Consider the following 11,887-nt stretch of genomic DNA (forward strand, 5'->3'; position numbering starts at 1 on the left):
CTCAGCTTTCGATTCCTGCAGACACATAACGAAAGATATAGCTTTCAACTCTCACTATCTACTTTCGACCCTACACTCCACAACGCCAGTATAACGTCGGAAACACCACCCCATTCCCGTTAAGGAATAAGACATGGTAACGACAATGAAGGGCAACTCCCATTTTTTTCCTCATTGTTTCTTCTTTCTTGGCATCACAAATGCATTGAAGGCTTGGAACACCACCCTAAAAAATGTGACGAAAGAAGAAGAATATTTATACTGAAATGTCTTTCTAACGGTGTTATTCTTTCTTGCCTATAGCCGATAGCTTAAAAAACAATTACAATGAATAAATAAATAATGGAAGGTATATGCCAAAAAATATAAATACAAATACAAATAAAAATATGGAAATATCCAATAAAGTCCTAATATGTTAGGTCAGTTTACAGTTTAGTCCCAAATTAAATTTTATTTACGCAAAATGACAGGATACCGGCTAAAACTTCAAAATAACCCTCTGTGGCTGGTTTCGCAGATTTAGTCAGCATTCCAGCTCTTTTCGTTAATTCGTTAAAATATTGTGACTTTTTTCGTTAATTCAACTAAAACTTCGGAATAACCGTTTTATCAATATATTAAAAATGGTTTGTTTTTTAAATGAGTGTATTTTTTCATTTTGTTTTATACATTGTTATATATTCAGTTTTAAAGTCATAATATTTATTAAAAAACTATCTATACAATCCAAAAAACTAACAAACTTCATAAATTTGTCTGAAAAGCTTTACGGAAGGTAGAGTGCTCCATGATTGCAAGATGAAATTCATATAAAAATATTGTATATTTTCTTTTGATTTAAACATTGGTTTAAGTATTGAGATAACCACAAAACGTACATAATAATACTAATCATGTATACTTAAATCTATTAGATAACATTTCTCGTTAATACTTATTTTCTTCTTCATTTTATTGGTTGTTTTAAACCTTAATCCATGTCCCATCTTTCTCCCTCTATGTCTTTCTATCTACTGCAAAATTAAGAATGATACGATAAGGGATACATATACACACTTTTCAAATAGATGTGTCTTTTTCTTTTCATGTGCACGCACATAAAAGTTTCTAATGTGGAACGTGTGTGTGCGCGTGAGTGAAATGAGGTATCAAAGTTCACACGAATATGTGTTTTGTGGTCTATCCAAGGCAAGACTAGCTGCTACTTTTTAAATTTACGAAACCAGTCACCAATGATTATTATTCACCAATGATTATTATGAAGTTTTAACCGATAATTTGTTTATTTTTATAAACAAAATTGAGACTAAATCATAAATTTCCCATAATATTAGTACTTTATTTGATTTCCCATATCCATATAACAAAATTTTAACCCACTTGGGTTGTGGTGACTTGGTAAGGCATGTGGAAGATATGGTGGGTAACCTATTGACTCATGTTCAAATCCTGGCACTATTAAGCCCTTGTGGCCATGGAGGTTTGTCTGCAGTGACTCCAGGGCATGAGGCAAAGCCTCATGTTTGCAGCGGGGGATTAATCGGTGCGCGAAAGCTGCCCGGAAACCCTCTGGAAGTTCCCTTTCAAAAAAAAAATATATATATTTTATTCGTCTTTTTCTATATATAAGATGGTCGTATGTCCTCACACATGCAAACACTCAAAATGGATTCTTTATCACTTAATTCCACAGCCGCACTCACCACCGCTGTCCGCCGTGGTACGGCCCCCTCCGAAAAGCAATCCATCACTTCTCCAACACTTAGCGAGGTCAACACCTCTCCTGATCGTCCTCTCCGTGACATCCCAGGTTCCTATGGAATTCCATTTTTCGGGCCAATCAAAGATCGACTCGAGTTTTTCTATGGCACCGGCGGCCGAGACGAGTTCTTCAGGTCCCGCATCCAGAAATTCAACTCCACGGTGTTCCGTGCAAACATGCCACCTGGCCCTTTTGTCAGCAGCAACTCAAAAGTCATCGTCCTCCTCGACGCCAAAAGCTTTCCTATTCTCTTTGATGTCTCCAAAGTCGAAAAGAAAGACCTGTTCACCGGAACTTACAGGCCTTCCACCAAACTCACCGGCGGCTACCGTATACTCTCATACCTCGACCCTTCTGAGCCTAGACATGCTCAGCTTAAGAACCTCCTGTTCTTCATGCTCAAATCTTCAAGCAGCAGAGTAATTCCTCAATTCGAAACCACTTACACCGAGCTTTTCGAGAGTCTCGAAACAGAGTTAGCCAAAAACGGTAAAGCTCCATTCAACGACGCCGGTGAGGTAGCAGCTTTCCGGTTTCTAGGCCGGGCTTACTTCAACTCCAACCCGGAAGAAACAAATATCGGAAAAGATGGTCCAAAGCTGATCACCAAGTGGGTGTTATTCAATCTCAGCCCGATCCTCACCGCCGGACTTCCATGGTTTTTGGAGGAGCCTCTCCTCCATACTTTCCGGCTACCGTCATTCCTGGTAAAGAGTAGTTACAAGAAACTTTACGATTACTTCGAGTCAGTTGCCACTACTGTTATCGGCGAAGCTGTAAAATCAGAGATTCCAAAAGAAGAAGCATTACACAATATCTTGTTCGCTGTGTGCTTCAATACTTTCGGTGGTGTCAAGATCCTATTCCCGGATACACTCAAATGGATCGGGCTTGCCGGTGAAAATTTGCATACCCAGTTGGCGGAAGAGATCAGAGGTGCTATATAAACCTACGGCGAAGGTAAGGTGACAATGGCAGCGATAGATCAGATGCCATTGGTGAAGTCTGTCGTGTACGAGTGTCTTCGGATTGATCCACCAGTGCCTCTCCAATATGGCAAAGCTAAACGTGACTTTACTATTGAGTCGCATGATGCTGTTTTCAATGTGAAAGAAGGTGAGATGTTATTCGGGTTCCAACCTTTTGCGACTAAGGATCCGATAATATTTGACCGGCCGGAGGAATTTGTCGCCGATCGGTTCGTCGGAGAAGGAGAAAATCTGCTGAAGTATGTGTGGTGGTCTAATGGACCGGAGACGGAGAGTACAACGGTCGGAAATAAGCAATGTGCCGGAAAAGACTTTGTTGTGCTGATAACGAGGCTGTTCGTGGTTGAACTTTTCCGGCGATATGACTCTTTCTCCATCGATGTCGGTGCATCTGCTTTGGGTTCGAGTATCACTATGACGTCGGTGAAGAGAGGTAGTACTAGAAGAGTAATTTGAAACTTTGGGTGAGGGTAAATTTGGAAATAAGAATAAAATATTTTTCTTTGTTTAGAAGAAAAGAACAATTACAAACAAATAAAAGTAGTATGAACTATATGATCGGCTAGTTATATATACACGAAAAAAAAAAATCCAAATGCACGATGATGATGTGATTGATTGTGCTTATATGGTCAAATTTGATTTTTAGAATTCAAGAAACTTATATGATTTGAATTTTTATTTGTCACCATTCTATCATTCTATTTGAGTACGTATTTCAGGAATTTATCTTTTACTTTTTAAAAATCTACTCCACACACCTATTATTTAAATGTTATTAACATAAAATTATAGGGGATAGCATAGTTGTCAAAATCGCGATCCTGATCGTAGGATCGTACGATCCTACGATCCTAGGTATGAAAAACGATCCGGATCGTAAAAGGATCGTATTTGGGGTAGGATCGCAGGTAAGATCGTAAGATCGTAGGTAGGATCGTAGGATCGAGATCCGATCCGATCCTACCTTCCTTTGATTTTTTTTTTTTTTTTTTTTTTTTTTTTTTTTTTTTTTTTACAAATGAATTTTTTTTACCACTTTATGCCTTTTACCCTTTACCAATCTACCATTTATCATTTTTTATTGTGACTTATGACTAATATTTTGAAGTTTTTATAACTTTTGAATGAAAAACTAAATGTTTGAAATAGTTTTTATGATTAAATATTATAAATTAAAATTATATTCTATTTTGTGGGATCTTAGGATCTCGATCCCGATCTTACGATCCCGATCTTGCAAACCCAAAATCGATCCTAGGTAGGATCCCGATCTTGACAACCTTGGGGGATAGGATGATTTATGAAGGTAACCAATTGATACTTTTATTTATATTTGGTCAAATTTTCTTTTGTACACCGTTAATGAACTTCTTATATTATGTTCAAGTTATATATTTACTAGGAGGTTAACGTCTAATTGTCGTAGACACATGATATTGAAAAATGACTTAAAATGTAACCAACCACCACTTTTATTCATATTTAATCTTTTTTTTTTATACCATCGACCATTAAACTTTCATTTTGTTCAAATTGAATCCGACATAGAATAACCTATATTGTCAATTTTATATGTTCAAATCGTAAAATAAAATTGTTACAACCAAACCATTATTAAATATGACAACCCTTAAAACATGATATGACCATTTTTTTTATAACTAAGTAGTTGTGTTGTGTTTTAAGTTGACACGTCACCATACAATATTTTGTATATAATATGCAGATGACGCAACACATCATGATGTCATATTTTGTTTTAGTAACACGAAAATGGTGAGATTAAAATACGATAAAAACCATTAACACAACAAATACAAAAAATGTAAAATAAAATAAATATTTATATTAGTTAACTCATAATTAATGTTACAAATTAAACATGAAAAACACATGTTAATAATATGTCAATTTCGTGTTAAATTTTGAACCGAGCACAACTTCGTGTTTTTTATACTTGACAGGACACAACACAAACTCTAATTCCGTTTCATTTTTATGTTGTATATTATTTTAGACGTAATGACAAGACCTTTTTTACTTCAACAAAATTATTTTGTCAATTTATTAGATATAAAACATACACGAGCAATATACAACATTGGTATCATTTTTGACACAATTACTATATATTATTAATAGTATAGTTAATAAAGTCAAATGTTTATTTTTTATTCCTTATTATTTTTTTTAAATCAATAAATATATAAGAGTTTAAAATATAAATTATAAAAGTTTGGTATCTTTTTGAAACACTTAATTAAATTAAAAGACTAAACTTAATATTAATAAATTTGAAAACCAACCATTATGTCATATCAAGAAATTTCATCTAGGTCATAAAATGAAAAATTCTTTCTGGCCCCACAACTTTATTGTATATTTTATTTCAATCCGCTTTGTGTTTGTTTGTTTTTTTTTTTTTTTAAAAACTTTTCTAACCTCTTAATAATGCGTAGTGCAGCACGCAACATTTTTAAGTTCGTAGGAGTTTGTTTTTTTTTTTTCAGATTTTGGGCTCAAAAACCTCTTCCCGTCCTCTTCCCACACAACATTGGGCTTCGCTCTTTTAACCACTTCTAACCTCATCTAAATAAAAAAAACACCCTACACCCTAAACAAAAAAACGCCGCTCCACACCTTCGTTCGTTCGTTCGTTCTTCTTCTTCTCGGCACCCTTCTCATCGATCTGAAGACCGACTCCAGCCGCCGCTGCCCCTCCGTCGCCGGTCGCTGGCAGCGGTTCACCATCCCTCGCGCGGTCGCCGTTGTTGTTGCCATCATCTTCAACATCTCGTGCTATCATTGCTGCCATCGTCTTCAACATCAGGTAAATTTTTTTTTTCTAATTTCTTATGCAATTGTGTACCGCTGCTGATTTCTTAGAGGACACCAGTGAATCGGTGATCAACAAATAAAATACAAACTTTTTTTTCAACAATTCTTAAATCTCCATATGATTATGCCGATGGATCAGGAACTTAACCAAAAAGAAAAACTCATTCTGTAAATATGATAGTTTGATTATTTTCTATGTAAATCAGATGCAAATTATAAAGCCTAGCCAAGCGTCTAGAAAGCAATTTACTACTTTACCTGATCTTAAAATTGAAAGCATATTCAATATTTGCATAAAGTAAAAGTAAAAGCAAGATATAAACTATAAAGAAAAAATAGAGATCATAAATTAGATGTTTAAATTCAGCATATAAACTTGCTCAAAATTATATTTAGGTTTATGAATTTTTGTGTTGAATTGTTATGAATGTTGGGTAAATCCATAATTCTTGCTGAAATCATACACTTATATAAACTTATATGCAAGCTTATATGGTTAAATCATAAAGTTAATTACTAAATTGCTACTTGTATTTCTTGAATGGAGATCAAGTTTATGTTTATATGCAAGTTTGTGCTTAAATTGTTAAACTTATTTGTTGATTGTGTTGTATAATCTTTGCTTATATCGTTTTTTTTATTCATTCATGATGTATTGTTGTTGAATATGCTAAACTTATTTGTTAATTATGTTGAAATATTGTGACAACCCGATATTACAAGTCTATGTAACGACCTAAAAAGTCAAGTATTGTAACCAATTTTTGTTATAATGAAATTAACTTCGAAAATAAAATGTCCAACATTCTCTAATTAATTACCTACTATGTTAGATGTCATTAAACCGTGATCATATGTAAAAAGAACACCCAAATCTGACTTCGTATAAGGAAGTTATGAATTTTTCAAGTTCGGATTAGTAACAGACAGCTAAAAACTCGAAACGGAGATCGAGCGACTTTTGGACGAAATGACCTAAATAAGAATCGAAGGTCTCGGCAATGGTTTTTCAACAGCAAAAAGTCTGGCAAAAACAGACATTAGATAATGAAGTTATGAATTTCTAACGAAATTTTTTTACCGCGATATTTTAAAAATAAATAATAAAAATAATTTCAAAATTTACCGACGGAATCTAAATGAAAGTTGTAGAGCGTAGTCTCACCTAGGCGTGGATATAAAGAACGTCGAAAACGGAGTTCGTATGAAGAAGATATGAATTTTTGAAATTTATTAAATAATAAAAATATAAATTTTATATTAAATTTCGTTATTATCCGAAGGAGGAGTCACCAGGCCGATCCGAGTTACGCCTAGTATACTCTCGTACGCCCAGCGTACTTGACGACTAGGCGTCGGATTATCCACGTTGCCCCTATGCGAAGCTATGCCCCGTTGTAACAACCCGAAATTTCCGTATCATCTCTTGTAACTCTTTCGTAGTACAATTCACGCAACCAATCGTCGTTTCCAAATTCGATTTCTGATCTTCTGTTTAATTAAGTCATTAACTGGTGCGTATCTAAAATGACTTAATGGGTGTCTTAATACATTTAGAAATCATTTTAACACCCCACTTTAGTGATCGGAATATTTCTAGAATTTACCATATCGGGTTACGACAACCTAATCGGGTACAACCAAAAGCCTCGCCTAACGCTGGTATCGGGTAGAATTCCACCGTGTCCAAATCTTAGACACTATATAATGTGTTTTAAGCCTCCATTTGAAGCCTTTGGCCATTTTCTCATAAACACTTCCAACCTCTCTCCTCATCCATAATCAAAGGTCCAAAAACAAAGATTTAAGGCTCCAAATCAAAGAGGTAACATCCCTAACTTGTTATCTAACCTCTTTAGCCTTCAAATTGATGTTTAAATTAAGTTTTGGGACCAAGAACATGAGTTTACGGCCAAGGATCAAGCTTGGGCCGTAAACTCCTCAAAATGGGGTTTTTAAGCCAAATTTACCCTTCCAAATCAAAGTTGGGACTTAGATATGACCTTGAGGCTTGCAAATCTGGACTTGGAACACATTAAACATGAATTTTGAGGGACAAACAGGAGTTTACGGCCAAGGCATGCGCTTGGGCCGTAAACTCCTCTAAAATGGGGATTAAGTGTCTTAAAACATGTCCAAATGCCTTGAAACTCAACCAATGACATTGTGGTAAATCCTAGAACCATCTAAAATTGGTTTGGAGACCTTAAACACATCAAATACCTTACATATTGGAGTTTACGGCCTAAGCACATAGCCTTTGGCCGTAAACTCATAAAGACATGCCAAAAATGCCCTTAAACCACCCCAAAGACTTGGATAAATTCCTAGAATCACATGTGATTGTTTTAAGCATCAAAAACTAGTTTTTTTCTTAATCATATTAGAGTTTACGGCCAGAGGGTATGCATATGGGCCGTAAACTCATACAAAGGTGTTAATTGAAGCCAAAAATTGATACCAAGCCTTAGAAAATTAGTTAGAATCACATGTGATTGCTTCTTGTGCCTTAAACCAATTTTTCTTGACCATGGGTGAGTTTACGGCCGTAAACTCCAAGTGTGTGGCCGTAAACTCCCTTCTAAGTGGTATAAATTCATTTAATCCATTCCAAGGCATTTTAGAAATCCATTCCAATAATCCCCAAGTCCAATCAAGCCATTAAACCCTCCAAATGACACCAACATGAATTTACGGCCGTAAACTCATGTATGTGTGTGTTTTATGGCTGTAAACTCACTCAAATGTTTACTCATGGGGAGTAAACTCAAGTCCCAAGTCCCTAGTACCAATACACGTCCGTAGATGTCACCCGGGTCACTCCAAATGCTCGTTTTGAGGTGTTTAACCCCGTTGGAGTGTAATGTTCCATCTAATTAGTGAAAGTATCCCTAATTGAATATATATGGACATTATTTCATTTTACATAGGGACATCGTGAGTAAACAAACCCCAAACCCACGTTTAGTGTCCGAAAGATCGCATTCCCGAGTCTGGTGAGTTCATACCCCTACCCTTTTTCATTGTTTTCACTGTTTTCAAGGGGGGAACACATACAGAGTACAAGGGAATTCTTGTACTCAAAACATGTTTTCAAATGTGTGTTTCATATTCCATATGCTTTTAATAATGATTAATACAATTGATAACCATTTGAACATGCAGATCACGTAACATATATTTGTGAAATGGGTCTTTAAACGGTTATGTTTTACATATATTTCACAAATGGCTTTCCACATTTTATCTGTTAAAAGCATGACATTAGACATTTGAATATAATACCTGTACACTGTTTTGTCCTCGGTAACACTCCACTTATATACGCGAGCGAAGGACTATCATATTATTACTAGTAAATTTGTTAATCCTGTATGATTGGAGACACGTCCTCGGCGAACACTCCACAGAGATACACGAGTGGAGGACTGCACTCGTAACTAGAATCTCTGGTATTTAGAGAGCGTGACTTGAGTGTATAGATCTATACGGGGCTGACTACCCCACGCCTGGCTGCTAGCTACAGCCGAACCGAAATGGTTCAAGGGTGACGAAAGTCATAAGTATGTGGACTACTTATTGCCACAGGTTTAGTCCATCGTATGGTTATGAAACTTGCAATTAGGATAACAGAGATTTACTTATAGTAATAATGAACCACTTTATACATCTTTTACATCTTTTACATCTTTCAAGTATAGTAACCAACATTCAGGAAAGTATGGGACTTTCCTGGGGAAAACATGGAACCTAACCACGTTTACATCTTTTACATCTTTTACATCGTTCACATGGAAAACCAACAAGCAGGAAAGCATGGGGCTTTCCTGGGTAACTCCTACATAACTAGAAAGAATAACAAAATGGATAAAATTACATCTTTTACAATTGGTAATATACAATAAGGAAAGTATGGGACTTTCCTGGGAATACATTATAGGTAAACAGAACAGTTTAACAAGCCGGATAACCAAACTATACATTTTCATGAGTAGACATGTTTTCAGTGTACAAACTTACTATACTTTACATTTGTGAAACAACAACCAACTTTTAAGAAAATATGGGATTTTCTTGGTGTGCGTAACGTTTCAGAAACAGAAAGGAAACTTGAACATTTTCACAAACAAAAACCGCTTATGAACTCACCAGCGTTATGCTGATCTTTAAACCGCTTGTGTTCTCAGGTCAGCATTAGAACAGGTACCCGAAGATCCTTTTTGCTTGAAGACGGAGTACATGAAGACCCGTTTCATTTTGTTCATATATATATATATATATATATATATATATATATATATATATATATATATATATATATATATATATATATATACTATGTATCACAACTGTACAAACTTTACTTTTGAAACAACTGTAAAACTTTTCTTATGTAATGTATTGGTTGTTTTACTTTACTTACTATGTGCATTGGATTTGATACTCAACGTGGAGTCAACCCGGAAATGTTTCCGCCTTTGGTTTTCGGGGTGTGACACCCGTCTCATCCGAAGCTCCGAGGCAGTCAAGGAGGCGGTCACGCATAACGCACGCGTACGCCCAGCGTACCGAGGCGGTTCCCCCCCCCCCCTATAAAAGGGATGCGAGGGTTCCGAAGAAATGGCTCAATTTCTCTCAAATTTGTTGCGTTTTTACCTCGTTTTCCGTGCACGTGCTATCCCGAAGCCCCGGTTTCCTTGCTCAAGTCCCGAAGGTCGTTTGTGCTCCCGAGATTCCCGAGAAAATCCGCTTTCTCGAGTCGAAATTCTGCTCGGTTTTCATCTTGCCTTCTTCGATCTTTCAAGTGAGTTCATACCTCTATAATCCACACTTTTAAATGTTTTATAAATGCTTTTATATGCTTTTAGGGGGGGGGGGGGGAATACAAGTAAAACACTCGATTATTATCGTGTGTTATATAATAAAGTTTCATTATACATTTTTTATCAATGGAATCATATGTGATTTCTAAGTATGATAGGGAAACCTTCGTATGCAAAATATACCACGATAACATCTTATCTTTTTGAAATAAGAAATGATTTACGTATATATATATATATATATATATATATATATATATATATATATATATATATATATATATATATATATATATATATAAATCAAACACTCTGCTTATACTGTATGTATATGTGTCCATCTTTGGCACTACAAAAATTATACTTTTCATAACAAGTGAGCATTTCACTAGGGATTACTATACAAACAAGACACACTTTTAGAAAACTATAATAGGTATAGTTTTACGAGAACATCACGAACTTTTACATACTAGAAATACTATTTCAAGAAGTTACTTTCATATACAAGAACAAACGAACATTTTCACACGTATATCTGTTTTATACTAAGTTTTGTGAGACATTAAACTTCACGTACGCTCGAGTACACATTTCAAGTCCTATATTATATACCAAAATCCCTTGGAGGGGGAGTATGGTGTTTGTGTATAGATCTATATGGGATTGACAACCCCACACCCTGACTGTTAGCTACAATACACCATTTGGGGTGACAAACGTCAGAACATTCCAACGCCTAAAGAACGTTGTGTATAGGCATTTCTAGTCAAATAGCATGGTTATAAAACTCACATGGAGTATCAAAAGCACAATGATTTACGGGGTTTTTCAGACGTATTGGCAATTTTATACGTACATTAATTAACTACTTAAGGCATGAAAAACCTTATCGTGGTACAATTTTGGAGCTTCTAAACCACTACCCACATATGGAAAAACATAAATTTTCTAGAAACAAACATTGGTCTTGATAAAAGGCTACATTTATACTATTAGAGAATATGGGATTTTCTAGGAACCAACAAACAAAAACAAACCATTTCGTTTTAAGTTCATGCAAACATTGTCATTTAATACTTATGAAACTCACCAGCTTATATGCTGATCTACTTCAAAACTACTTGTATGTCCCAGGAATTCCGTAATTGCAAGTAACAAATAGCTTTTGAAGAAGGGACGTTGCGGCGTTAGTTTAAATTCATATTTTGGCATCATATTGTAATTGGTTTTGAACGTGTACCTTTTAAACAATATAAACTTTCAATTATATATATGATGGTTATATTGCTTTCTTTACTATGTATTTAATTGTTACGTTACCACATGAAGTCATCCGCCCCCGAACGTTTCCGCCGTTCCGGATTGGGGGTGTGACAAATATGATTAATTTTTGTACCTAAAGTATGTATTCTATATTTTTTTTGTTATAGCAATAGGAGATAGACATACAAGGACCAATGAGCAAA

General features: G+C 35.3%; 1 pseudogene; it reads left to right on the plus strand.

Annotated features, from left to right (window-relative positions):
- Positions 1 to 1,667: 1,667 nt before the first annotated feature.
- LOC145038996 (allene oxide synthase CYP74A2-like) lies at positions 1,668 to 3,429 on the plus strand (annotated as a pseudogene).
- Positions 3,430 to 11,887: the final 8,458 nt, after the last annotated feature.

This window comes from Lactuca saligna, chromosome 4 (genome assembly GCF_052625555.1).
Source record: "Lactuca saligna cultivar CGN05327 chromosome 4, ASM5262555v1, whole genome shotgun sequence".
NCBI lineage: Eukaryota > Viridiplantae > Streptophyta > Magnoliopsida > Asterales > Asteraceae > Lactuca > Lactuca saligna.